This window comes from Oncorhynchus gorbuscha, linkage group LG23, assembly GCF_021184085.1.
Source record: "Oncorhynchus gorbuscha isolate QuinsamMale2020 ecotype Even-year linkage group LG23, OgorEven_v1.0, whole genome shotgun sequence".
Classification (NCBI taxonomy): Eukaryota; Metazoa; Chordata; class Actinopteri; order Salmoniformes; family Salmonidae; genus Oncorhynchus; species Oncorhynchus gorbuscha.
Genome location: NC_060195.1, coordinates 13918019 through 13941989, shown reverse-complemented (window position 1 = coordinate 13941989; position 23971 = coordinate 13918019). Strand labels below are relative to the sequence as shown.

General features: G+C 44.8%; 1 protein-coding gene across 1 annotated transcript in view; it reads left to right on the top strand.

Moving 5' to 3' along the window:
* The window catches only part of LOC124011137 (ephrin-B1-like), a 209548-nt gene that overhangs the window by 146467 nt on the left and 39110 nt on the right, over positions 1-23971 (top strand). The window lies entirely within an intron of this gene.

Genomic DNA, 23971 nt, shown 5'->3' with positions numbered 1-23971 from the left:
GAGCATGAACCTACAGGAACGGGCCACCGCCTTGATGTTAGTTGAGAACGACAGGGTGTTGTCCAGGATCACGCCAAGGTTCTTAGCGCTCTGGGAGGAGGACACAATGGAGTTGTCAACCGTGATGGTGAGATCATGGAACGGGCAGTCCTTCCCCGGGAGGAAGAGCAGCTCCGTCTTGCCGAGGTTCAGCTTGAGGTGGTGATCCGTCTCCACACTGATATGTCTGCCAGACATGCAGAGATGCGATTCGCCACCTGGTCATCAGAAGGGGGAAAGGAGAAGATTAATTGTGTGTCGTTTGCATAGCAATGATAGGAGAGACCATGTGAGGTTATGACAGAGCCAAGTGACTTGGTGTATAGCGAGAATAGGAGAGGGCCTAGAACAGAGCCCTGGGGGACACCAGTGGTGAGAGCGCGTGGTGAGGAGACAGATTCTCGCCACGCCACCTGGTAGGAGCGACCTGTCAGGTAGGACGCAATCCAAGCATGGGCCGCGCCGGAGATGCCCAACTCTGAGAGGGTGGAGAGGAGGATCTGATGGTTCACAGTATCGAAGGCAGCCGATAGATCTAGAAGGATGAGAGCAGAGGAGAGAGAGTTAGCTTTAGCAGTGCGGAGCGCCTCCGTGATACAGAGGAGAGCAGTCTCAGTTGAATGACTAGTCTTGAAACCTGACTGATTTGGATCAAGAAGGTCATTCAGAGAGAGATAGCGGGAGAGCTGGCCAAGGACGGCACGTTCAAGAGTTTTGGAGAGAAAAGAAAGAAGGGATACTGGTCTGTAATTGTTGACATCGGAGGGATCGAGTGTAGGTTTTTTCAGAAGGGGTGCAACTCTCGCTCTCTTGAAGATGGAAGGGACGTAGCCAGCGGTCAGGGATGAGTTGATGAGCGAGGTGAGGTAAGGGAGAAGGTCTCCGGAAATGGTCTGGAGAAGAGAGGAGGGGATAGGGTCAAGCGGGCAGGTTGTTGGGCGGCCGGCCGTCACAAGACGCGAGATTTCATCTGGAGAGAGAGGGGAGAAAGAGGTCAGAGCACAGGGTAGGGCAGTGTGAGCAGAACCAGCGGTGTCGTTTGACTTAGCAAACGAGGATCGGATGTCGTCGACCTTCTTTTCAAAATGGTTGACGAAGTCATCTGCAGAGAGGGAGGATGGGGGGGAGGGGGAGGAGGATTCAGGAGGGAGGAGAAGGTGGCAAAGAGCTTCCTAGGGTTAGAGGCAGATGCTTGGAATTTAGAGTGGTAGAAAGTGGCTTTAGCAGCAGAGACAGAGGAGGAAAATGTAGAGAGGAGGGAGTGAAAGGATGCCAGGTCCGCAGGGAGGCTAGTTTTCCTCCATTTCCGCTCGGCTTCCCGGAGCCCTGTTCTGTCAGCTCGCAATGAGTCATCGAGCCACGGAGCGGGAGGGGAGGACCGAGCCGGCCTGGAGGATAGGGGACATAGAGAGTCAAAGGATGCAGAGAGGGAGGAGAGGAGGGTTGAGGAGGCAGAATCAGGAGATAGGTTGGAGAAGGTTTGAGCAGAGGGAAGAGATGATAGGATGGAAGAGGAGAGAGTAGCGGGGGAGAGAGAGCGAAGGTTGGGACGGCGCGATACCATCCGAGTAGGGGCAGTGTGGGAGGTGTTGGATGAGAGCGAGAGGGAAAAGGATACAAGGTAGTGGTCGGAGACTTGGAGGGGAGTTGCAATGAGGTTAGTGGAAGAACAGCATCTAGTAAAGATGAGGTCGAGCGTATTGCCTGCCTTGTGAGTAGGGGGGAAGGAGAGAGGGTGAGGTCAAAAGAGGAGAGGAGTGGAAAGAAGGAGGCAGAGAGGAAGGAGTCAAAGGTAGACGTGGGGAGGTTAAAGTCGCCCAGAACTGTGAGAGGTGAGCCGTCCTCAGGAAAGGAGCTTATCAAGGCATCAAGCTCATTGATGAACTCTCCGCTCTCCGCGAAATGCTCATTGATGAACTCTATTACTGCATTGTCGGAACTAGAAGCACAAGCATTTCGCTACACTCGCATTAACATCTGCTAACCATGTGTATGTGACAAATAAGATTTGATTTGATTTGTATCTCTCTGTCTCTCTCTCTCTCTCTCTCTCTGTGTCTATCTCTCTCTGTGTGTCTCTCTCTCTTTGTCTCTCTGTGTCTCTCTCTCTCTGTGTGTCTCTCTCTCTTTGTCTCTCTGTGTCTCTCTCTCTGTGTCTCTCTGTGTCTCTCTCTCTGTGTCTCTCTCTCTGTGTCTCTCTCTCTGTATCTCTCTCTCTCTGTGTCTCTCTCTCTGTGTCTCTCTCTCTGTGTCTCTCTCTCTGTGTCTCTCTCTCTGTCTCTCTCTCTCTCTCTGTGTCTCTCTGTGTCTCTCTCTCTGTGTCTCTCTCTCTTTGTGTCTCTCTCTCTGTGTCTCTCTGTGTCTCTCTCTCTGTCTCTCCCTCTCTCTCTCTCTCTCTCTCTCTGTGTCTATCGGTCTCTCTCTGTCTCTCTCCCTCTGTCTCCCTCTGTGTCTGTCTCTTGTCTGTCTGTCTGTCTCTCTCTCTCTCTCTCTCTCTCTCTCTCTCTCTCTCTCTCTCTCTCTCTCTCTCTCTCTCTCTCTCTCTCTCTCTGTCTCTGTCTCTTGTCTGTCTCTCTGTCTCTTTTCTGTCTCTCTCTCTCTCTGTCTCTCTCTCTGTCTCTGTCTCTTGTCTGTCTCTCTCGGTCTCTCTCTGTCTCTCTCTCTGTCTCTGTCTCTTGTCTGTCTGTCTCTCTCTCTCTCTCTCTCTCCCTGTCTATCTCTCTCTCTGTCTCTCTCTCTCTCCCTCTCTCTCTCTCTGTCTCTCTCTCTGTCTATCTCTCTGTCACTGTCTCTCTCTCTGTGTCTCTCTCTCTTTGTGTCTCTCTCTCTGTGTCTCTCTGTGTCTCTCTCTCTGTCTCTCCCTCTCTCTCTCTCTCTCTCTCTCTCTCTCTCTCTCTGTGTCTATCGGTCTCTCTCTGTCTCTCTCCCTCTGTCTCCCTCTGTGTCTGTCTCTTGTCTCTCTCTCTCTCTCTCTCTCTCTCTCTCTCTCTCTCTCTCTCTCTCTCTCTCTCTCTCTCTCTCTGTCTCTCTCTGTCTCTGTCTCTTGTCTGTCTCTCTGTCTATTTTCTGTCTCTCTCTCTCTCTGTCTCTCTCTCTGTCTCTGTCTCTTGTCTGTCTCTCTCGGTCTCTCTCTGTCTCTGTCTCTTGTCTGTCTGTCTCTCTCTCTCTCTCTCTCTCTCTCCCTGTCTATCTCTCTCTCTGTCTCTCTCTCTCTCTCCCTCTCTCTCTCTCTGTCTCTCTCTCTGTCTATCTCTCTGTCACTGTCTCTCTCTCTGTCTCTCTCTCTCTCTCTCTCTCTCTCTCTCTCTCTCTCTCTCTCTCTCTCTCTCTCTCTCTCTCTGAATGACTGTGCACCTGGTTTTGTTCTTATTTAACAAATTGAATATTTGGGAGTACAGTGTTCAGAATGGAATTGGCCTTGGGAATTCTGACTAGGAATTTTAAAGGGAAAGTTTAAAAGGCTTTTTTGATCTTTTTCTAGATCAGTTATGCTGGTTCCTCTTCAGTCAGTATGGAAGCAACACAGCAACACAGGCCTTTCTACCCCCATCTCAACCCTGGGGTTACTTATCCTCCTCTAGATCAGTTATGCTGGTTCCTCTTCAGTCAGTATGGAAGAACATGACATTTAAATGACTGAAGTAAGTTTACAAAAGGAGGATTTAGCTGTTCCTGAGTGGATATAAAACTCTCTATCTCTCTGTCCCTGAGTGGATATAAAACTCTCTCTCTCTGTCCCTGAGTGGATATAAAACTCTCTCTCTCTGTCCCTGAGTGGATATAAAACTCTCTCTCTCTGTCCCTGAGTGGATATAAAACTCTCTCTCTGTCCCTGAGTGGATATAAAACTCTCTCTCTGTCCCTGAGTGGATATAAAACTGAGTGGATATCTCTCTCTCTGTCCCTGAGTGGATATAAAACTCTCTCTCTCTGTCCCTGAGTGGATATAAAACTCCCTCTCTCTGTCCCTGAGTGGATATAAAACTCTCTCTCTCTGTCCCTGAGTGGATATAAAACTCTCTCTCTCTGTCCCTGAGTGGATATAAAACTGTCTCTCTCTGTCCCTGAGTGGATATAAAACTCCCTCTCTCTCTGTCCCTGAGTGGATATAAAACTCTCTCTCTCTGTCCCTGAGTGGATATGAAACTCTCTCTCTCTGTCCCTGAGTGGATATAAAACTTTCTCTCTCTCTCTCTCTCTCTCTCTCTCTCTCTCTCTCTCTCTCTCTCTCTCTCTCTCTCTCTCTCTCTCTCTCTCTCTCTCTCTCTCTCTCTCTCTCTCTCTCTGTCCCTGAGTGGATATAAAACTCTCTCTCTCTGTATCTCTCTCTCTCTGTCCCTGAGTGGATATAAAACTCTCTCTCTCTGTCCCTGAATGGATATAAAACTCTCTCTCTGTCCCTGAGTGGATATAAAACTCTCTCTCTCTCTCTGTCCCTGAGTGGATATAAAACTCTCTCTCTGTCCCTGAGTGGATATAAAACTCTCTCTCTCTGTCTCTCTCTCTCTGTCCCTGAGTGGATATAAAACTCTCTCTCTCTGTCTCTCTCTCTCTGTCCCTGAGTGGATATAAAACTCCTTTCTATGTTTGAGCTTGTGTATAAATTTCTCTCTCTCTCTCTGTCCCTGAGTGGATATCTCTCTCTCTCTCTCTCTCTCTCTCTCTCTCTCTCTCTCTCTCTCTCTCTCTCTCTCTCTCTCTCTCTCTCTCTCTCTCTCTCTCTCTCTCTCTCTCTCTGTCCCTGAGTGGATATAAAACTCTCTCTCTCTCTCTCTCTCTCTCTCTCTCTCTCTCTCTCTCTCTCTCTCTCTCTCTCTCTCTCTCTCTCTCTCTCTCTCTCTCTCTGTCCCAGAGTGGATATAAAACTCTCTCTCTCTGTCCCTGAGTGGATATAAAACTCTCTCTGTCCCTGAGTGGATATAAAACTCTCTCTCTGTCCACTCACTCACTCACTCACACACACACACACACACACACACACACACACACACACACACACACACACACACACACACACACACACACACACACACACACACACACACACACACACACACACACACACACACACACACACACACACACACACACACACACACACTCACACACACACACACAGCCAGATTATTCAGGCTGCTTTGAGCTCCATCTTCAAAGAGCTCATTTTAATCTAACCTTGTCCTGAGAAATTAAACCCCAGAGAAAGAGGAGAAATCGTGCAGGAGAGGATTATGTGAAGAGCGGTGGTAGTCTGGAGGTTCCAGGGTTGGGGAGCTCAGTGAAGGCTGCTTCCATTACAGGACGTGACGTCTGAATGTAGATACTGGCCTGGTCACATATGTGTGTGAACACTCAGACTCCCAATTATTTATCATGGATTTAAAGGTTGGAGTCTCTTGTTACTCCTTTCTATGTTTGAGCTTGTGTAATAACCATTTCTCTCTCTCTCTCTCTCTCTCTCTCTCTCTCTCTCTCTCTCTCTCTCTCTCTCTCTCTCTCTCTCTCTCTCTCTCTCTCTCTCTCTCTCTCTCTCTCTTCTCTCGCTCTCTCTCTCTCTCTCTTCTCTCGCTCTCTCTCTCTGTCTCTGTCTCTCTCGCTCTCTCTCTCAATTTCAATTCAATTCAAGGGCTTTATTGGCATGGGAAACATGTGTTAACATTGCCAAAGCAAGTGAGGTAGACAACATACAAAGTGAATATATAAAGTGAAAAACAACAAAAATTAACAGTAAACATTACACAAATATGGGTTGTATATGGGTTATTTACAATGGTGTTTGTTCTTCACTGGTTGCCCTTTTCTCGTGGCAACAGGTCACAAATCTTGCTGCTGTGATGGCACACTGTGGAATTTCACCCAGTAGATATGGGAGTTTTTCAAAATTTGATATGTTTTCGAATTCTTTGTGGATCTGTGTAATCTGGGGGAAATATGTCTCTCTAATATGGTCATACATTGGGCAGGAGGTTAGGAAGTGCAGCTCAGTTTCCACCTCATTTTGTGGGCAGTGAGCACATAGCCTGTCTTCTCTTGAGAGCCATGTCTGCCTACGGCGGCCTTTCTCAATAGCAAGGCTATGCTCACTGAGTCTGTACATAGTCAAAGCTTTCCTTAATTTTGGGTCAGTCACAGTGGTCAGGTATTCTGCCGCTGTGTACTCTCTGTGTAGGGCCAAATAGCATTCTAGTTTGCTCTGTTTTTTTGTTAATTCTTTCCAATGTGTTAAGTAATTATCTTTTTGTTTTCTCATGATTTGGTTGGGTCTAATTGTGCTGTTGTCCTGGGGCTCTGTAGGGTGTGTTTGTGTTTGTGAACAGAGCCCCAGGACCAGCTTGCTTAGGGGACTCTTCTCCAGGTTCATCTCTCTGTTTGTGATGGCTTTGTTATGGAAGGTTTGTGAATCGCTTCCTTTTAGGTGGTTGTAGAATTTAATGGCTCTTTTCTGGATTTTGATAATTAGTGGGTATCGGCCTAATTCTGCTCTGCATGCATTATTTGGTGTTTTACGTTGTACACGGAGGATATTTTTGCAGAATTCTGCGTGCAGAGTCTCAATTTGGTGCTTGTCCCATTTTGTGAAGTCTTGGTTGGTGAGCGGACCCCAGACCTCACAACCATAAAGGGCAATGGGCTCTATGACTGATTCAAGTATTTTTAGCCAAATCCTAATTGGTATGTTGAAATTTATGTTTCTTTTGATGGCATAGAATGCCCTTCTTGCCTTGTCTCTGATCGTTCACACCTTTGTGGAAGTTACCTGTGGCGCTGATGTTTAGGCCAAGGTATGTATAGTTTTTAGTGTGCTCTAGGGCAACAGTGTCTAGATGGAATTTGTATTTGTGGTCCTGGTGACTGGACCTTTTTTGGAACACCATTATTTTGGTCTTACTGAGATTTACTGTCAGGGCCCAGGTCTGACAGAATCTGTGCATAAGATCTAGGTGCTGCTGTAGGCCCTCCTTGGTTGGTGACAGAAGCACCAGATCATCAGCAAACAGCAGACATTTGACTTCGGATTCTAGCAGGGGGAGGCCGGGTGCTGCAGACTTTTCTAGTGCCCGCGCCAATTCGTTGATATATATGTTGAAGAGGGTGGGGCTTAAGCTGCATCCCTGTCTAACCCCACGACCCTGTGTGAAGAAATGTGTGTGTTTTTTGCCAATTTTAACCGCACACTTGTTGTTTGTGTACATGGATTTTATAATGTCATATGTTTTACCCCCAACACCACTTTCCATCAGTTTGTATGGCAGACCCTCATGCCAGATTGAGTCGAAGGCTTTTTTGAAATCAACAAAGCATGAGAAGACTTTGCCTTTGTTTTGGTTTGTTTGGTTGTCAATTAAGGTGTGCAGGGTGAATACAAGGTCTGTTGTACGGTAATTTGGTAAAAAGCCAATTTGATATTTTCTCAGTACATTGTTTTCATTGAGGAAATGTACGAGTCTGCTGTTAATAATAATGCATAGGATTTTCCCAAGGTTACTGTTGACACATATTCCACGGTAGTTATTGGGGTCAAATTTGTCTCCACTTTTGTGGATTGGGGTGATCAGTCCTTGGTTCCAAATATTGGGGAAGATGCCAGAGCTAAGTATGATGTTAAAGAGTTTTAGTATAGCCAATTGGAATTTGTTGTCTGTATATTTGATCATTTCATTGAGGATACCATCGACACCACAGGCCTTTTTGGGTTGGAGGGTTTTTATTTTGTCCTGTAACTCATTCAATGTAATTGGAGAATCCAGTGGGTTCTGGTAGTCTTTAATAGTTGATTCTAAGATCTGTATTTGATCATGTATATGTTTTTGCTCTTTATTCTTTGTTATAGAACCAAAAAGATTGGAGAAGTGGTTTACCCATACATCTCCATTTTGGATAGATAATTCTTCGTGTTGTTGTTTGTTTAGTGTTTTCCAATTTTCCCAGAAGTGGTTAGAGTCTATGGATTCTTCAATTGCATTGAGCTGATTTCTGACATGCTGTTCCTTCTTTTTCCGTAGTGTATTTCTGTATTGTTTTAGTGATTCACCATAGTGAAGGCGTAGGCTCAGGTTTTCCGGGTCTCTATGTTTTTGGTTGGAGAGGTTTCTCAATTTCTTTCTTAGATTTTTGCATTCTTCATCAAACCATTTGTCATTATTGTTAATTTTCTTTGGTTTTCTATTTGAGATTTTGAGATTTGATAGGGAAGCTGAGAGGTAAAATATACTGTTAAGATTTTCTACTGCCAAGTTTACACCTTCACTATTACAGTGGAACGTATTACCCAGGAAATTGTCTAAAAGGGATTGAATTTGTTGTTGCCTAATTGTTTTTTGGTAGGTTTCCAAACTGCATTCCTTCCACCTATAGCATTTCTTAATGTTACTCAGTTCCTTTGGCTTTGATGCCTCATGATTGTGTATTGCTCTGTTTAAGTAGACTGTGATTTTGCTGTGGTCTGATAGGGGTGTCAGTGGGCTGACTGTGAACGCTCTGAGAGATTCTGGGTTGAGGTCAGTGATAAAGTAGTCTACAGTACTACTGCCAAGAGATGAGCTATACCTACCATAGGAGTCCCATCGAAGCCTACCGTTGACTATATACATACCCAGCGTGCGACAGAGCTGCAGGAGTTGTGACCCGTTTTTGTTGGTTATGTTGTCATAGTTGTGCCTAGGGGAGCATATGTGGGAGGGGATGCTGTCACCTCCAGTGAGATGTTTGTCCCCCTGTGTGCTGAGGGTGTCAGGTTCTTGTCCGGTTCTGGCATTTAGGTCGCCACAGACTAGTACATGTCCCTGGGCCTGGAAATGATTGATTTCGCCCTCCAGGATGGAGAAGCTGTCTTCATTAAAATATGGGGATTCTAGTGGGGGGATATAGGTAGCACACAGGAGGACATTTTTCTCTGTTAGGATAATTTCCTTTTGAATTTCTAGCCAAAAGTAGAATGTTCCTGTTTTGATTAATTTAATGGAGTGAGTTAGGTCTGCTCTATACCAAATTAGCATACCCCCTGAGTCCCTTCCCTGTTTCACACCTGGTAGTTTGGTGGATGGGACTACCAGCTCTCTGTAACCTAGAGGGCAACCAGTGGGTCCGTCTCCTCTATACCAGGTTTCTTGCAGGATGACAATGTCTGTATTACCGATTTCTTTGGTGAAGTCCGGGTTTCTGCTCTTTAGGCCAAAGGCAGATGACCTCAGGCCTTGGATATTCCAGGATAATATAGTGAAGGCTTTTTGTTCCATAGAGTGTCCAATGTTGTTGGTCGTGTGGTTTGGCCTCAGGCCAGTAAGTGTGAGCAGAGCCTGCTGAGCATCTGGTACATGCCATTGGCTCGAGAGAGTTTAAGAGTGGGGTTCGGGCCTGTTTGCCCGCTCACTACCTGGGCGTATGTGTGGCTTCCATGTTGAGGCCCTCTTTGCGGGGGTGGGGTGCATGGGGTGGGCAGGAGTGGCATAGGTCTGATCTGAGGGGGCCTAAATGGGGTGTGGGCATGGTTGACGTGGGGGGGTGTTGATTGGTTGGGGTGGGGGTGTGGATGTGTCTGGGTGTACTGTGGTCTGGATGTAATTCCTCTTGGCGTGGGTCCTCTATGTGTAGGTCCAGGGGGGGGGGTCCTGCAGGTCTGGGAGGGTGTCTCGCTGGTCTGGGTGGGGAGTCTATTGATCTGTTGCTCCTGTGTGAAGTGTTGGGGATACGTTTGAGAGCGATGTCCTTTAGAGTCCTGGCAAAGGTGGGCACTGCTGCCTTGTAGAGGTGGACCTGGTCATAGAGGCTGTTCAAGTCCAGGGTGGAGTGGTGGGCCAGGAAAACATTTGGTTTTGAGGCACAGTCACGGGAAATACTTGCGTTTACCCGCTGTATTGTGGCAGGGTGGAAGTCTTTTCGTGGTAGCAGGGTGGAGATAACCACTTGTGCGTCTCTCTCTCTCTCTCTCTCTCTCTCTCTCTCTCTCTCTCTCTCTCTCTCTCTCTCTCTCTCTCTCTCTCTCTCTCTCTCTCTCTCTCTCTCTCTCTCTCTCTCTCTCTTCTCTCTCTCTTCTCTCTTTCTCTCTCTCTGCATGCTGGGAGTGATTGGTGCATGCTGGGAATTGTTTGAGTGAAGGACTGCGTGTGTTGTGGAGAGTTAGATATTCAACTTTCTTTCGGTTTGCTATTTCTTGGTGGCATTTTGTTTTGGTGCATGATTACCGTTATTATTTTTGTTGTGGTAGAATTAAGTATTTTGTTTTGCTTATCAAAATTACCCTGATTTTGGCGGGGATGGTAGCCCGAATGGGGATGCCGTCCCTGTCACATCGGCACGGCTTTAGGTGTGTTACTGAAGCTGCTGTCACGGTGGAGGAGTTTCTGGTCGCCGTAGGAGAGAAGGTGGGATATGAGAATGTTGCTTATGCATCCCAGATGAATAAAGCTGTGGTGGTTCTTCTTAAAGAAGAGTGTCTGGTTGATCGTATGGTTGAGCATGGAGTACTTCTTAAAGAAGAGCGTCTGGTTGATCGTATGGTTGAGCATGGAGTACTTCTTAAAGAAGAGCGTCTGGTTGATCGTATGGTTGAGCATGGTGTACTTCTTAAAGAAGAGTGTCTGGTTGATCGTATGGTTGAGCATGGAGTACTTCTTAAAGAAGAGCGTCTGGTTGATCGTATGGTTGAGCATGGAGTACTTCTTAAAGAAGAGCGTCTGGTTGATCGTATGGTTGAGCATGGAGTACTTCTTAAAGAAGAGTGTCTGGTAGATCGTATGGTTGAGCATGGTGTACTTCTTAAAGAAGAGTGTCTGGTAGATCGTATGGTTGAGCATGGTGTACTTCTTAAAGAAGAGTGTCTGGTTGATCGTATGGTTGAGCATGGAGTACTTCTTAAAGAAGAGCGTCTGGTTGATCGTATGGTTGAGCATGGAGTACTTCTTAAAGAAGAGCGTCTGGTTGATCGTATGGTTGAGCATGGTGTACTTCTTAAAGAAGAGTGTCTGGTTGATCGTATGGTTGAGCATGGAGTACTTCTTAAAGAAGAGCGTCTGGTTGATCGTATGGTTGAGCATGGAGTACTTCTTAAAGAAGAGCGTCTGGTTGATCGTATGGTTGAGCATGGAGTACTTCTTAAAGAAGAGCGTCTGGTTGATCGTATGGTTGAGCATGGAGTACTTCTTAAAGAAGAGTGTCTGGTAGATCGTATGGTTGAGCATGGTGTACTTCTTAAAGAAGAGTGTCTGGTAGATCGTATGGTTGAGCATGGTGTACTTCTTAAAGAAGAGTGTCTGGTTGATCGTATGGTTGAGCATGGAGTACTTCTTAAAGAAGAGTGTCTGGTAGATCGTATGGTTGAGCATGGTGTACTTCTTAAAGAAGAGTGTCTGGTAGATCGTATGGTTGAGCATGGTGTACTTCTTAAAGAAGAGTGTCTTGTTGATCGTATGGTTGAGCATGGTGTACTTCTTAAAGAAGAGTGTCTGGTAGATCGTATGGTTGAGCATGGTGTACTTCTTAAAGAAGAGTGTCTGGTTGATCGTATGGTTGAGCATGGTGTACTTCTTAAAGAAGAGTGTCTGGTTGATCGTATGGTTGAGCATGGAGTACTTCTTAAAGAAGAGCGTCTGGTTGATCGTATGGTTGAGCATGGAGTACTTCTTAAAGAAGAGCGTCTGGTTGATCGTATGGTTGAGCATGGTGTACTTCTTAAAGAAGAGTGTCTGGTTGATCGTATGGTTGAGCATGGAGTACTTCTTAAAGAAGAGCGTCTGGTTGATCGTATGGTTGAGCATGGAGTACTTCTTAAAGAAGAGCGTCTGGTTGATCGTATGGTTGAGCATGGAGTACTTCTTAAAGAAGAGCGTCTGGTTGATCGTATGGTTGAGCATGGAGTACTTCTTAAAGAAGAGTGTCTGGTAGATCGTATGGTTGAGCATGGTGTACTTCTTAAAGAAGAGTGTCTGGTAGATCGTATGGTTGAGCATGGTGTACTTCTTAAAGAAGAGTGTCTGGTTGATCGTATGGTTGAGCATGGAGTACTTCTTAAAGAAGAGTGTCTGGTAGATCGTATGGTTGAGCATGGTGTACTTCTTAAAGAAGAGTGTCTGGTAGATCGTATGGTTGAGCATGGTGTACTTCTTAAAGAAGAGTGTCTTGTTGATCGTATGGTTGAGCATGGTGTACTTCTTAAAGAAGAGTGTCTGGTAGATCGTATGGTTGAGCATGGTGTACTTCTTAAAGAAGAGTGTCTGGTAGATCGTATGGTTGAGCATGGTGTACTTCTTAAAGAAGAGTGTCTGGTAGATCGTATGGTTGAGCATGGTGTACTTCTTAAAGAAGAGTGTCTGGTTGATCGTATGGTTGAGCATGGAGTACTTCTTAAAGAAGAGTGTCTGGTAGATCGTATGGTTGAGCATGGTGTACTTCTTAAAGAAGAGTGTCTGGTAGATCGTATGGTTGAGCATGGTGTACTTCTTAAAGAAGAGTGTCTTGTTGATCGTATGGTTGAGCATGGTGTACTTCTTAAAGAAGAGTGTCTGGTAGATCGTATGGTTGAGCATGGTGTACTTCTTAAAGAAGAGTGTCTGGTAGATCGTATGGTTGAGCATGGTGTACTTCTTAAAGAAGAGTGTCTGGTAGATCGTATGGTTGAGCATGGTGTACTTCTTAAAGAAGAGTGTCTTGTTGATCGTATGGTTGAGCATGGTGTACTTCTTAAAGAAGAGTGTCTGGTAGATCGTATGGTTGAGCATGGTGTATTTCTTAAAGAAGAGCGTCTGGTTGATCGTATGGTTGAGCATGGTGTACTTCTTAAAGAAGAGCGTCTGGTTGATCGTATGGTTGAGCATGGAGTACTTCTTAAAGAAGAGCGTCTGGTTGATCGTATGGTTGAGCATGGAGTACTTCTTAAAGAAGAGCGTCTGGTTGATCGTATGGTTGAGCATGGAGTACTTCTTAAAGAAGAGTGTCTGGTAGATCGTATGGTTGAGCATGGTGTACTTCTTAAAGAAGAGTGTCTGGTAGATCGTATGGTTGAGCATGGTGTACTTCTTAAAGAAGAGTGTCTGGTTGATCGTATGGTTGAGCATGGAGTACTTCTTAAAGAAGAGTGTCTGGTAGATCGTATGGTTGAGCATGGTGTACTTCTTAAAGAAGAGTGTCTGGTAGATCGTATGGTTGAGCATGGTGTACTTCTTAAAGAAGAGTGTCTTGTTGATCGTATGGTTGAGCATGGTGTACTTCTTAAAGAAGAGTGTCTGGTAGATCGTATGGTTGAGCATGGTGTACTTCTTAAAGAAGAGTGTCTGGTAGATCGTATGGTTGAGCATGGTGTACTTCTTAAAGAAGAGTGTCTGGTAGATCGTATGGTTGAGCATGGTGTACTTCTTAAAGAAGAGTGTCTTGTTGATCGTATGGTTGAGCATGGTGTACTTCTTAAAGAAGAGTGTCTGGTAGATCGTATGGTTGAGCATGGTGTATTTCTTAAAGAAGAGTGTCTGGTTGATCGTATGGTTGAGCATGGTGTACTTCTTAAAGAAGAGTGTCTGGTTGATCGTATGGTTGAGCATGGTGTATTTCTTAAAGAAGAGTGTCTGGTAGATCGTATGGTTGAGCATGGTGTACTTCTTAAAGAAGAGTGTCTGGTAGATCGTATGGTTGAGCATGGTGTACTTCTTAAAGAAGAGTGTCTTGTTGATCGTATGGTTGAGCATGGTGTACTTCTTAAAGAAGAGTGTCTGGTAGATCGTATGGTTGAGCATGGTGTACTTCTTAAAGAAGAGTGTCTGGTAGATCGTATGGTTGAGCATGGTGTACTTCTTAAAGAAGAGTGTCTGGTAGATCGTATGGTTGAGCATGGTGTACTTCTTAAAGAAGAGTGTCTTGTTGATCGTATGGTTGAGCATGGTGTACTTCTTAAAGAAGAGTGTCTGGTTGATCGTATGGTTGAGCATGGAGTACTTCTTAAAGAAGAGTGTCTGGTAGATCGTATGGTTGAGCATGGTGTACTTCTTAAAGAAGAGTGTCTGGTAGATCGTATGGTTGAGCATGGTGTACTTCTTAAAGAAGAGTGTCTTGTTGATCGTATGGTTGAGCATGGTGTACTTCTTAAAGAAGAGTGTCTGGTAGATCGTATGGTTGAGCATGGTGTACTTCTTAAAGAAGAGTGTCTGGTAGATCGTATGGTTGAGCATGGTGTACTTCTTAAAGAAGAGTGTCTGGTAGATCGTATGGTTGAGCATGGTGTACTTCTTAAAGAAGAGTGTCTTGTTGATCGTATGGTTGAGCATGGTGTACTTCTTAAAGAAGAGTGTCTGGTAGATCGTATGGTTGAGCATGGTGTATTTCTTAAAGAAGAGTGTCTGGTTGATCGTATGGTTGAGCATGGTGTACTTCTTAAAGAAGAGTGTCTGGTTGATCGTATGGTTGAGCATGGTGTATTTCTTAAAGAAGAGTGTCTGGTAGATCGTATGGTTGAGCATGGTGTACTTCTTAAAGAAGAGTGTCTGGTAGATCGTATGGTTGAGCATGGTGTACTTCTTAAAGAAGAGTGTCTTGTTGATCGTATGGTTGAGCATGGTGTACTTCTTAAAGAAGAGTGTCTGGTAGATCGTATGGTTGAGCATGGTGTACTTCTTAAAGAAGAGTGTCTGGTAGATCGTATGGTTGAGCATGGTGTACTTCTTAAAGAAGAGTGTCTGGTAGATCGTATGGTTGAGCATGGTGTACTTCTTAAAGAAGAGTGTCTTGTTGATCGTATGGTTGAGCATGGTGTACTTCTTAAAGAAGAGTGTCTGGTAGATCGTATGGTTGAGCATGGTGTATTTCTTAAAGAAGAGTGTCTGGTTGATCGTATGGTTGAGCATGGTGTACTTCTTAAAGAAGAGTGTCTGGTTGATCGTATGGTTGAGCATGGTGTATTTCTTAAAGAAGAGTGTCTGGTTGATCGTATGGTTGAGCATGGTGTACTTCTTAAAGAAGAGTGTCTGGTTGATCGTATGGTTGAGCATGGCGTACTTCTTAAAGAAGAGTGTCTGGTTGATCGTATGGTTGAGCATGGTGTACTTCTTAAAGAAGAGTGTCTGGTAGATCGTATGGTTGAGCATGGTGTACTTCTTAAAGAAGAGTGTCTGGTAGATCGTATGGTTGAGCATGGTGTACTTCTTAAAGAAGAGTGTCTGGTAGATCGTATGGTTGAGCATGGTGTACTTCTTAAAGAAGAGTGTCTGGTAGATCGTATGGTTGAGCATGGTGTACTTCTTAAAGAAGAGTATCTGGTAGATCGTATGGTTGAGCATGGTGTACTTCTTAAAGAAGAGTGTCTAGTTGATCGGATGGTTGAGCATGGTGTACTTCTTAAAGAAGAGTGTCTAGTTGATCGGATGGTTGAGCATGGTGTACTTCTTAAAGAAGAGTGTCTGGTTGATCGTATGGTTGAGCATGGTGTACTTCTTAAAGAAGAGTGTCTGGTTGATCGTATGGTTGAGCATGGTGTACTTCTTAAAGAAGAGTGTCTGGTAGATCGTATGGTTGAGCATGGTGTACTTCTTAAAGAAGAGTATCTGGTAGATCGTATGGTTGAGCATGGTGTACTTCTTAAAGAAGAGTGTCTGGTAGATCGTATGGTTGAGCATGGTGTACTTCTTAAAGAAGAGTATCTGGTAGATCGTATGGTTGAGCATGGTGTACTTCTTAAAGAAGAGTATCTGGTAGATCGTATGGTTGAGCATGGTGTACTTCTTAAAGAAGAGTATCTGGTAGATCGTATGGTTGAGCATGGTGTACTTCTTAAAGAAGAGTATCTGGTAGATCGTATGGTTGAACATGGTGTACTTCTTAAAGAAGAGTGTCTGGTTGATCGTATGGTTGAGCATGGTGTACTTCTTAAAGAAGAGTGTCTGGTAGATCGTATGGTTGAGCATGGTGTACTTCTTAAAGAAGAGTGTCTGGTAGATCGTATGGTTGAGCATGGTGTATTTCTTAAAGAAGAGTGTCTGGTTGATCGTATGGTTGAGCATGGTGTACTTCTTAAAGAAGAGTATCTGGTAGATCGTATGGTTGAGCATGGTGTACTTCTTAAAGAAGAGTGTCTGGTAGATCGTATGGTTGAGCATGGTGTACTTCTTAAAGAAGAGTGTCTGGTTGATCGTATGGTTGAGCATGGTGTACTTCTTAAAGAAGAGTATCTGGTAGATCGTATGGTTGAGCATGGTGTACTTCTTAAAGAAGAGTGTCTGGTAGATCGTATGGTTGAGCATGGTGTACTTCTTAAAGAAGAGTGTCTGGTTGATCGTATGGTTGAGCATGGTGTACTTCTTAAAGAAGAGTATCTGGTAGATCGTATGGTTGAGCATGGTGTACTTCTTAAAGAAGAGTATCTGGTAGATCGTATGGTTGAGCATGGTGTACTTCTTAAAGAAGAGTATCTGGTAGATCGTATGGTTGAGCATGGTGTACTTCTTAAAGAAGAGTGTCTGGTTGATCGTATGGTTGAGCATGGTGTACTTCTTAAAGAAGAGTATCTGGTAGATCGTATGGTTGAGCATGGTGTACTTCTTAAAGAAGAGTATCTGGTAGATCGTATGGTTGAGCATGGTGTACTTCTTAAAGAAGAGTATCTGGTAGATCGTATGGTTGAGCATGGTGTACTTCTTAAAGAAGAGTGTCTGGTTGATCGTATGGTTGAGCATGGTGTACTTCTTAAAGAAGAGTATCTGGTAGATCGTATGGTTGAGCATGGTGTACTTCTTAAAGAAGAGTATCTGGTAGATCGTATGGTTGAGCATGGTGTACTTCTTAAAGAAGAGTATCTGGTAGATCGTATGGTTGAGCATGGTGTACTTCTTAAAGAAGAGTATCTGGTAGATCGTATGGTTGAGCATGGTGTACTTCTTAAAGAAGAGTATCTGGTAGATCGTATGGTTGAGCATGGTGTACTTCTTAAAGAAGAGTGTCTGGTAGATCGTATGGTTGAGCATGGTGTACTTCTTAAAGAAGAGTATCTGGTAGATCGTATGGTTGAGCATGGTGTACTTCTTAAAGAAGAGTGTCTGGTAGATCGTATGGTTGAGCATGGTGTACTTCTTAAAGAAGAGTATCTGGTAGATCGTATGGTTGAGCATGGTGTACTTCTTAAAGAAGAGTATCTGGTAGATCGTATGGTTGAGCATGGTGTACTTCTTAAAGAAGAGTATCTGGTAGATCGTATGGTTGAGCATGGTGTACTTCTTAAAGAAGAGTGTCTGGTTGATCGTATGGTTGAGCATGGTGTACTTCTTAAAGAAGAGTATCTGGTAGATCGTATGGTTGAGCATGGTGTACTTCTTAAAGAAGAGTATCTGGTAGATCGTATGGTTGAGCATGGTGTACTTCTTAAAGAAGAGTATCTGGTAGATCGTATGGTTGAGCATGGTGTACTTCTTAAAGAAGAGTGTCTGGTTGATCGTATGGTTGAGCATGGTGTACTTCTTAAAGAAGAGTATCTGGTAGATCGTATGGTTGAGCATGGTGTACTTCTTAAAGAAGAGTATCTGGTAGATCGTATGGTTGAGCATGGTGTACTTCTTAAAGAAGAGTATCTGGTAGATCGTATGGTTGAGCATGGTGTACTTCTTAAAGAAGAGTATCTGGTAGATCGTATGGTTGAGCATGGTGTACTTCTTAAAGAAGAGTATCTGGTAGATCGTATGGTTGAGCATGGTGTACTTCTTAAAGAAGAGTGTCTGGTAGATCGTATGGTTGAGCATGGTGTACTTCTTAAAGAAGAGTATCTGGTAGATCGTATGGTTGAGCATGGTGTACTTCTTAAAGAAGAGTGTCTGGTAGATCGTATGGTTGAGCATGGTGTACTTCTTAAAGAAGAGTATCTGGTAGATCGTATGGTTGAGCATGGTGTACTTCTTAAAGAAGAGTGTCTGGTAGATCGTATGGTTGAGCATGGTGTACTTCTTAAAGAAGAGTATCTGGTAGATCGTATGGTTGAGCATGGTGTACTTCTTAAAGAAGAGTGTCTGGTAGATCGTATGGTTGAGCATGGTGTACTTCTTAAAGAAGAGTATCTGGTAGATCGTATGGTTGAGCATGGTGTACTTCTTAAAGAAGAGTGTCTGGTAGATCGTATGGTTGAGCATGGTGTACTTCTTAAAGAAGAGTATCTGGTAGATCGTATGGTTGAGCATGGTGTACTTCTTAAAGAAGAGTATCTGGTAGATCGTATGGTTGAGCATGGTGTACTTCTTAAAGAAGAGTGTCTGGTTGATCGTATGGTTGAGCATGGTGTACTTCTTAAAGAAGAGTATCTGGTAGATCGTATGGTTGAGCATGGTGTACTTCTTAAAGAAGAGTATCTGGTAGATCGTATGGTTGAGCATGGTGTACTTCTTAAAGAAGAGTATCTGGTAGATCGTATGGTTGAGCATGGTGTACTTCTTAAAGAAGAGTGTCTGGTAGATCGTATGGTTGAGCATGGTGTACTTCTTAAAGAAGAGTGTCTGGTAGATCGTATGGTTGAACATGGTGTACTTCTTAAAGGAGAGTGTCTGGTTGATCGTATGGTTGAACATGGTGTGTTTCTTAAAGACGAGTGTCTGGTAGATCGTATGGTTGAGCATGGTGTACTTCTTAAAGAAGAGTGTCTGGTAGATCTTATGGTTGAGCATGGTGTACTTCTTAAAGAAGAGTGGCTGGTAGATCGTATGGTTGAGCATGGTGTACTTCTTAAAGAAGAGTGTCTGGTAGATCGTATGGTTGAACATGGTGTACTTCTTAAAGAAGAGTGTCTGGTAGATCGTATGGTTGAGCATGGTGTACTTCTTAAAGGAGAGTGTCTGGTTGATCGTATGGTTGAGCATGGTGTACTTCTTAAAGGAATGTTTATTCAAGTTACGCCGCTTTTTTCCCCGTCAACAAGGGTAACGATTTCAAATGTACCACCGTTTATTCCAAATGAGCTATTGGGGCGAGAGTTATTGCGCTTTGGGAAGTTCGCCAGTTCAATTAAGGTTGTCCCGTTGGGTTGCAAACACCCGGCGTTGAAACAGGTAATGTCATTTCGGCGACAGGTGTTTATGTTTTTGGACTCACCGGAGCAGACTTTAGAGTTATCGTTTAAAATCAAGTATGACAATAGATTGTATATGGTTTATGCTAGTACGGGTAGTCAACGGTGTTTGAGTGTGGGGAAGTTGGTCATAAGCGACATGCTTGCCCGAAAAGGGAGAAGGCAGAGGGAGGGGCACAGGTGGTCATCGTAACGCCTGGGCCCGCTGATGTAGGGAGAGGTGAGCTGACAGCGGTAGAGCAGCCACAAGCACCTGTTGCTGAGGAACAAGGGTTGCAACTTGTATTAGAAGGAAATGTTATGCTACAGAAAAATATTGTTGTAGAAGGTAAGGATGTATCTGAAGAGCCAGTTCCTCAGACTGGTGAGCAGGTGCCCAGTATGAGTGCTGGGGTAAAGGAGGGGGTTCATGTGCAGCTAGGCTCCCAGGGAGTGGAGGAGATTCCCACTACGAGTGCTGGGGTTCATGTGCAGCTAGGCTCCCAGGTAGTGGAGGAGATGCCCACTACGAGTGCTGGGGTTCATGTGGAGCTAAGCTCCCAGGTAGTGGAGGAGATGCCCACTACGAGTTCTGGGGTTCATGTGCAGCTAGGCTCCCAGGTAGTGGAGGAGATGCCCACTACGAGTTCTGGGGTTCATGTGGAGCTAGGCTCCCAGGTAGTGGAGGAGATGCCCACTATGAGTAATGAGGTACAGGAGGGTTTTCATGTGGAGCTAGGCTCCCAGGTAGTGGAGGAGATGCCCACTACGAGTGCTGGGGTTCATGTAGAGCTAGGCTCCCAGTTAATGGAGGAGATGCCCACTATGAGTAGTGATGTTCAGGTGGGGCTAGTCTCCCAGGTAGTGGAGGAGATGCTTGGTACGAGTGATGAGGTGCAAGTGGGGAGTGTTGAAAGGGATGTGGTAGAGGGGAGTCAGTTGTCTGTGGTCTCAGCTGAGGAGGATCAAGAGAAGGATATGGATATCTCTTTGGATATGACAGCTGATGGTGAGGACTCAGTTTATGATCTAGAGGAGGTAAATGAGTTTCTGGATCAGACTTTTGGGAAATCTGTCAAATTGGCAGATTATTTTGATGTTGATAAGTTTGTGAGGTCAGCTGTGATGTTACAGAAGACGGTGGGGTTAGACCAATTGAGTGAGAAGAAGCTGTTTCGCTTGAGGAAATGTATTACTGCTGTTGCAGCAGCAAAAGGTGGTGGGAAACGTGTTCAGGTTAAGAGAATAAAAAGAATAATGATGATGATCATGCCTCATAGGGTGTCTTTTTTCTCGTTGGTTTCTCTGTGGGCTCTTCTGCTTTTCTTTTCTCTTTTCTATATGGAAGTACTAAGGGTAGGTTCTCTTAATATTAATGGGGGAAGGGACAGGAATAAGAGGGCTTGGGTATTAGAAGTACTAAGGGTAGGTTCTCTCAGTATTAATGGGGGAAGGGACAGGAATAAGAGGGCTTGGGTATTAGAAGTCATAAAACAGAAAAGGCTTAATGTAGTTTTCCTACAGGAGACACATAGTGATGAGGAAAATGAGGTTGACTGGGGTATGTGGTGGGAGGGGCAGCATGTACTCAGTCATGGTACTAATTTCAGTACTGGGGTGGCAATCTTGTTTTCCTCAGGCTTAGGGGTGACTGTGGTATCTACAACAGAGATTGTCAAGGGTCGGGTTTTATATATAATATAATAATAATAATATATGCCATTTAGCAGACGCTTTTATCCAAAGCGACTTACAGTCATGTGTGCATACATTCTACGTATGGGTGGTCCCGGGAATCGAACCCACTACCCTGGCGTTACAAGCGCCATGCTCTACCAACTGAGCTACAGAAGGACCCACCGTTTTATTGGTCAAGGTGGATGTTATGTTTTTTTGTGTTTAAAAAAAAAATGTTTATGCTCCTAATGAGGGTACAGAGCGTATTGCTGTTTTTGATCAAATAAAGGAAACCTTAAGACAGTGTGATCAAGAGGGGTGTATGGTTTTAGGGGGTGACTGGAATTGTACAGTGGATTTTACTGTTGATCGCACCGCTGAAGAACCTCACCTGCGTTCAGCCACTTGCCTGTCTGGCCTATTAAATGAGTTTGAGCTTTCTGATGTGTGGAGAGTAAGGAATGCAAAAGTTAGGCAGTACACATGGCTACAAATTTATGAAGGTCGTGTCAGTGCAGCAAGGTTAGACAGGTTGTATGTATCTGAGCAATACTGTAGTAGGGTTGGAAAGTGTGCCATTACTCCTGTGGGATTTTCTGATCATCATATTGTTTCTGTTGATATTCACTTGTCCTGTCCACTGGTATTTTAATGTTAAATTGTTACATGATGTCATGTTTTGTGACAGGTTTGTGTTGTTTTGTGAAAAATGGAGGGTTATAAAGGGGAATTTATAGTCCTTGAGACAATGGTGGGAGGTTGGGAAGGCCCAAGTACGAGTATTTTGTCAACAATATACTGCTCTGTCTCAAATTGAAGTTAAAGAGACTATCAAGGCCCTTGAACAGGACATCAAGTCTATTGAATTGAAGCTGCTCACTCAGAACGACACTGGACTAGTCATGAACTTACAGGACAAGAGACATGAACTGAGGTCGTTTCTGCATGAAAGAGTGAAGGGTGCCTTGATTAGGTCTCTTTTCGCTTCCCTCAAGGATATGGATGCTCCTAGTGCTTTTTTTTTAACCTAGGACAGTCGACGTTTCCACGTAAACAGATGGTCTGCTTTCGTCTCCCTGATGGGAAGGTGACTACGGATGATATTGAAATGCGTCAACATGCCGTGGATTTTTACTCGTCCCTTTATAAGGCGGAGGATTGTGACTCTCTGTGTACTGAACAGTTGTTACATGGTCTTCCTCAATTGGGACCTGAGCAGAGAGTCGCATTGGACTGCAATTACACTGCAAGAGCTGTCCACAGCAGTTATGCAGCTCTCATCAGGCCGAGCCTGGCCGATGGTTTACCATCTGAGTTCTATAAGCACTTTTGGGGGTCTATTGGGGAGGATTTTTATGAAGTGCTGTGTGAATCTTTTCATGAGGGTTCTCTTCCTGTATCTTGTCAACGTGCGGTGCTTTCACTGTTGCCAAAAAAGGGGGATTTGGCTCTCATAAAAAATTGGAGACCTGTTGCTTTGCTGTGCGCAGAATACAAAATTGTTTCTAAATGTCTCTTAAACAGGTTGAAAGAGTATCTGGGACTGTTGATCCACAAGGACCAGTCCTGTGTACCTGATCGCTCTATTGTTGACAACTTGTTTATAATAAGAGATGTTTTAGACATTTGTAAACTGTCTGATGTAAATGTGGGTTTACTTTCGTTAGATCAGGAGAAGGCTTTTGATCGTGTGGACCATCAGTACTTGTTTAAAACAATGAAAGCCTTTGGGTTTGGGGATGTTTTTCTGTCTTGGGTGAATTTACTGTATGCTGGAGCCTCGTGTATGGTGAAGGTGGGTGGTGGTTTAAGTTGCCCCATCCCTGTCCAAAGGGGCATCAGGCAGGGATGCCCAATTTCAGGGCAGTTATATAGTCTGGCGATTGAACCAATGCTTTGTTTTTTTAGGAGCGAAGCTTACTGGGTTCTCTGTACCAGGTGTAATGAAGGGTCCCACGATAGCACTGTCTGCGTATGCAGATGACGTGGTAGTTTTTATTACAGGGGGTGAGGATGTTAAGGTTCTCTCAAACACTTTAAAGGTGTATGAGGGGGCCTCCTCAGCTAGAGTCAATTGGGGAAAGAGTGAAGCGCTGTGGGCAGGTCGGCTTCAAACAGGGTCCACTCCAAGGTTACCAGGGGGGCTTCAGTGGGGCAGAGATGGGATGAAGACTTTGGGGGTTTTTCTAGGCTCTGATGTCTTTCAGAAAAAGAACTGGGAGGGTGTATTGGAGAAAGTGTGTGCCAGACTGTCAAGATGGAAATGGTTGCTACCCCAGCTGTCTTATAGGGGAAGGGTCCTGGTAGCTAATAATCTTGCTGCCTCTACCCTGTGGCACAGACTAATGATTTTACAGCCACCAAAGGGTCTGATACAAGAGCTTCAGAGGACCCTTGTCAATTTCTTCTGGTCTGGACAACACTGGATCAAAGCTGCAGCCCTGTACCTGCCACTGCACGAGGGTGGGCAAGGCCTGGTGGACATTTCCTCTAGGATCACAGCTTTCCGGCTCCAAGCAGCCCAGAGATTGTTGTACAGAGACTGTTCGAGCTGGGTTGAAACAGCCTACACATTGATGAGGAGAGCGGGCTGTTTGGGCTTAGACAAGAATCTTTTCCTCTTAAAGCTGGAGGGGGGTGATTTGACTGGCCTGACTCCATTTTATGAGTCTGTTATGCAGGCTTGGAGAGACTTTGTCAAGTCCCGTAAGGCCTGCACGCCACCAGGGATGTGGTTTTTTGAAGAGCCTCTTTTTCATAACACTGCCATCCAGTCCCGTGTTCTGGGTTCAGCTAGCCTGCGTTCATGCCTGTTAGGCGTGGGGTGTACCAAGCTGGGTCATCTGATGCGGAGCAGGAACAGATCGTTGGAGGAGCTGGGAGAAAGAGCAGAGGATCCGATCATCTCGCCTACTGAGGAAGGTCGTTGATGAGGTCTGCGACTCGTTGCCAGTGCTTCATCTGTAGTATGTGACTGACACTTCCAATTCTGATCGGTGGAAGGAGGGTCTGGATTATGTGTTCCCTGCACTGATTGTTAGTGCTGCGATAGGGGCATTTGAAGAGGACGTGGGGATGCTGCTTTCCTTCGATACCCCGGAGCTGGGGGAGTTCAAGGAGGTGGGAAAGAAGGCCATGTACAGAACATGTGTAAAGGTGTCCCATGCCTCTTCCCTGGAAGGGGTAAAATCGACGAGGTGGGCGGATGTGCTTGGTCCAGGTGCCTCTCCAAAAGGCTGTTGGCGATCATTATATAAA